The following is a 5,245-nucleotide window of genomic DNA, read 5'->3' as shown; positions in this document are numbered from 1 at the left end:
GAGGAGGAGGAGGGGGTCCAGAGCGAGGGGGAGGGGGGGAATCAGGGGGAGTGTCGTGGCGTCTCCACGCGTGGACAGGCTCGAAGGGGAGGCCTCCAGCGCGAAGCAGGAGGTGGCCGGTGTCGACGCGCGTGCGTCCAGCACGCAGCTGCTTCGGGGCGAGGGGGAGGAAGATGACTGGCAGCTGGGCTGCACAGTAACGGGCCGCGCAGGAACTGGGCTGGTTGGTGGCGCCAGGTAGGTAAGGGTCCAGGTGAGTCTCTGTTCTTTCTATTTTTTTGTTTTTGTTTTCTAATTTTGCAGTTTTGTTTTAATTTGGTTTGTTAACCAAATTATTTTTGCAGCTCTCTGGGAATTATTGTGGATGCATTAAGGTTTATCCTAGAGCTCCACAAAATAATCCAGGATTATTGGAGCAATAAAAATATTTATAGAATTTATTTGCTCCAACTCAAATACAATTATGAATTAATTCAAAAACCATAAATGCATTGGAAAAATGTGCATGACCTCTGATTAAGGTTTTAACCTTTTCCCAGAAATAATGAACATTTTTGGAGGGCATTTTGGGTCCAATGAAAATATTTTAATTGAACCTAGTTAAAATTATTATCTGCTAGGGTTTGAACATCCCCACTTCAAAATTTCATTTGAATTTAGACATGATGCATGGATGCTTATGCAGAGTCAGGCAAGGGCTTAGCTAGGGCTGTGACAACTCACCCCCACTAAACAAAAATCTCGTCCCGAGATTCAAGACGTGAGGTAAGAGGAAAAGGGGAGTCACAAAACTATCACAATCTTCATGATCCAATTTCCCTTCTTGGAGATGGTGATCCATTCCATCATCTTGGTCTTGACGTCTTTTCTTTCGAGATCTTCACTCGACACGACAACAGAAAGAAGGGGAAAACCCTACAGAATTTACTCGTCTTTGAAGATCGAGCAACTCAAGATCAGTTCATGGAGAGACGTAAGAGCAACTCTTGAGTTGAGACACCAAACACACATTAGGAATGCTGGTAAAGAAATGGATGACGAAGGTTCAAATTGGTAGGCAACCATTCCACGCTTAAGTAAAATGGTGCATGGTTTCAAAGTAACAAGGAGATGATTGCCATGACTCCATAACGGGACACCTTAGGAAAGGTGACGCAAAGAGCTATTCCCCTAAGTGGCAAAAGAATTACTTTTGATTCAGAGATCATTGAAACTCTTCATACCAGCCTAAGGCAATTCACAACGATCGTTTGGCGGAGTGCAAAGGAATGGTACACCTGGACTAGAATGGATGATGTGGACTACCTTGTTGAAGACAACGCAATGGATGATTTTTGCTTATCACCGGAAATGGAAGAGACCCATGGTAGAATGGTAGATTGGCGGTGCAAGCTGGGAACAAAATGCAAATGCTGGGAATGATTCTGGTAACTGGGGAAGAACCCAACAATAGAGAGTGAATTCACTGTTTGAAAAGGTCATAGCATTGCCGAGGAAACTGAGAGCACTATACAGTTAATGCCGATGATCAAACCTAGCACTTGCGCGTGCTCTCAAGAACTTGAGCATTTCCATAATCATCAAGATTTTACCAATATCCGTGTCAAGGATCCTGGCAACACATCATACTACCATGATGAATACCGGTGGAAGATGTAGATGCAAAGGAAGATAACACTTTCTCAGATTTCACCTTAACGAGGCCAAGGGGACGAAATCTGGATGATCGACCGAGAGACATTTAGCACTCCGCTTCTAATGTTCTCCTTGATGTGCTAGCGTAATCCACCCATAGATATGGTTTGATATCTAGAACATCAAGTAAAAGGTCGGACTTCGGGATCTCAAAAATCCATAGGGGCAACTAGGGAGTAAATCCTACGAAATCCCTATGGGGAGGTGGCCAACTTCTCCAATCAAGATACTACAATATTAGGTCTCCCGGCGGGGTGTGTTGGCCACAACATCCACTTTACCGGTTTCTGAGGGACCGATATTATAGTTCTTGGGAAATGTTCCAAACCATCATATCTGCCTGAGATTCAGATCTGGTTGGTGTCAGGATATTCCAGACTCATCGAGTCTAGGAAGAAAAACGAAAGTTTGCAAGACAAATCGATGAGATGACGTTGCGAGATTCTCGGGGAATGAACTATGATAGTAAGCTCCAAAACATGAGCTGGTTCTGCTACAAACATGTGAACACGTTGTCCCAGACAAGCATGGCCACGTAGTAGTCTTATAATTAAACACTACCGAGTTCAGGTGGGGAACCATCATCGAGGATATCGAAGTCTTTACGCAAGTCCATGGATTAGATCCCAAGCATAGACTTCTTTTCCTTGAACAAGTCAATCAGTGGCTTAGTGTGCTAGGGACACATATAGAATGAAGGTTGCAAGCCTTCAGACTACAAAATACTTCGCACGTGTGCATGACTGATTTGGGATGATTCCAAAGGAAACAAAACAATCTTCCTCGAATTCATGGCGGCAACTTACATCAGATGCACATGAATTAGAGGAAGTCACTACTTTCATCCAAACATAGGCTTCATGAACGAAACACGAAGAAATGCTTACACAAGTTTCCAACACTAGGTTGATGTTCAACATGATTCATGGGGGGAGACAAAATGCTACTGATGGGCTCAACAACAACTCATCGGAATTTCCATATCACTGGACTTCCACCATCATGTGAACACGGTGATAGCATTGGTCAGACCAAAGATGTAATGGTGTATGCTCGAGGGATCAACCACGAGTAAGATAACATTACGAGCATCGTTGGTACTGATTTGATTTGACGATAGCCCGCACTCAAATCAAAGGATTGATAAGACAATAGGTCCAGCAACTGATCACAGGGACCAATCGATGAAGATATCATCTTTCTTAAACACACACTACACAAGAATATCCCTTTGGAACGAACTAAGTCAGGCAAGCTTTTATCTTCCAACTCTCCAAGTTGTTGTCTAGCTTAACCAACTAGCTCAGGGATATCTAACACCGATCTTGGAGAGAGGGTGGTTCACAAGAAACCAACTTGATCACGAGCTCAACATAGCGGTCAGGCGACAACCTGGTGATACTTCCGTGAAGATATTTGGAAAATCACGAACCACCGATATGTTACTAAGCTCGAGAACAATCTTGCTTTTTGAGGCAAGACGATATGATCAATAGAGCGAAGATTTGAAATAATCCTAACTCATCGATCGAGGAGTGCACCGAGAACAAGGACTAGGTAGCACAATCAGTCTTAGAATGATGATTCAATAACCAACACGCTAAGAGTGAAAGTTTTGTCCTTTAACTACCAAGCAATAGTATTGCTAGGAGTATTGATTTCACACATCACGATTCACTTGTCGGCGTTCCGGTTGCAACAACACGGGGACCGAGAAATGAATAACGATGGTGAGAAGTATCACTGTACCAAGAGTTCATAGGATGGTGTGCAATTCCTATAACAATCCCGATATAAAAGATGGTAATACTCCAAGGTAGAGCAGAACAAAAGCTGGATTAGCAATTTGTTCTGTGGAGCACAACTTCTTTGACCCGATCCTGGATATGGAAGAGGTACTGGAGTTTGTTTCTCCTAGTCATTCTGCGATAGAATGGCTTGACGGACCACGAGAGTAATAGGCATCGATAAACGAACGCACGCATACTCTTGACTATCAATTGATAGACGAAGGTCAGTAGAGAACTAAAGAGGGACAACTCAAAGGAACATATAACTTTCTGAGTTGTGGATGCATAGATTAGTATGTCGAACCAAGTTCAACATAATTCTTCCGGGTAACCCATGCAGAAAGGTTGAGCTGGCACAGTCACAATATAGCATGGAGAACTCATCAAGAGTACTCTGGTTGTGATCTTTTGGTTCAAAATAACTCCTACCAAGAATGGTTCATGGTATTTGGAAGAACGATATACCATGGACCTCGAGGACTATCGCAAAGGTTACTAATATCCTAAAGGAACTAGCAAACACTATCAACATGAAGTAAGTAGAGTGAATCTCGGGTTCAAAACCCAGGAATAGAATACCTATTACTAAGTAGCATCACGGAATGCTTTCGAGAATAAAGGCCAGAATCATCACACTGGGACACAAATCATGGCTAGATCACTAGATGATCCCCTAAGCACTTAGGGTCATAATAGGAACTCCAACATATATGTCAAGGCAATAAATTACCTCAACGCACCAGTTAGTGTGCTTATTCTGACCATAAGGGACATCGGGAACGGAAAGAAAGGATTTGCAAATGCATCAGACTATTTAGAAACTTGGAATGACTCGGACAGCATAACGGCTGTAAATGCTCGGAAAAGATTTGAGACATTCACAAATATGGTGGCATAACCACTCAGAAGCACCATATCAAGGTTTCGAGATCAATAATTAACATATAGAGGTAGAAACTGAACTAAGGCTTAATTCCAACAATTCTATAAGTCTACGGATTAGTAACACGTGATCCTGATAGAAAGAAGAGATAGCCTAGTTCTTAATCCCCGTAGGAAAGATAAGATGACTCAGATCAGAAGGGCATAAGGTATAAGGAGTAAAAAGAGCCTTACGTTCCATCCCACAATCAATTCCCTTATATAACTAAAGAATTTCTAGACTCAACTTCGACCAGTTTGGCTTGGTAATCCTACAGGCAGTCAAGCTCTGATACCAACGCTGTCAGGACCCCGACTCAATGCCACATCGATCTAGCATGTAACACCTCATATCACTTTGCGGCCTCACGCACGGTATTCCCACGGGTGTCGCCTTACCTTTGCCCGGGACCGTTTGCGCCTTTTGGCACACGTATATGATAGTGTCGCTAGCATCCATATGATAAGGAGCCCGGGCTGACATGGCTAGTCGTAAACCCAAAGTGGCACAAACTTACAGGGACATGCATCCATGACCCAACATCGAACGTGTCGGTCATCAGCGAGTGAATCCAGGCTGTAGCACTGGGCTAGCAGGACTCCGGTGAACCGGGCTGTAGCGGGCTAACAGGACTCCGGTATTCATCGCGTGACATTTCCCTGAAGGGACAGACATAGGAACGAAAAAGGACACATGCCGGCCAGCCTAAGTGTTCCGGAGCAGTAGCAAGCTACCATGGCTCGGTGGAAACACTAGGAGACATTTCCCGGTAAGAGAGGCTACTAAAGATAAACAACTAGATAGTCAGATCCCACACATACCAAGCATTTCAATAACA

Source organism: Triticum aestivum, chromosome 5B (assembly GCF_018294505.1).
Source record: "Triticum aestivum cultivar Chinese Spring chromosome 5B, IWGSC CS RefSeq v2.1, whole genome shotgun sequence".
Taxonomy (NCBI): Eukaryota; Viridiplantae; Streptophyta; class Magnoliopsida; order Poales; family Poaceae; genus Triticum; species Triticum aestivum.
Note: the sequence above shows the minus strand (reverse complement) of the source record.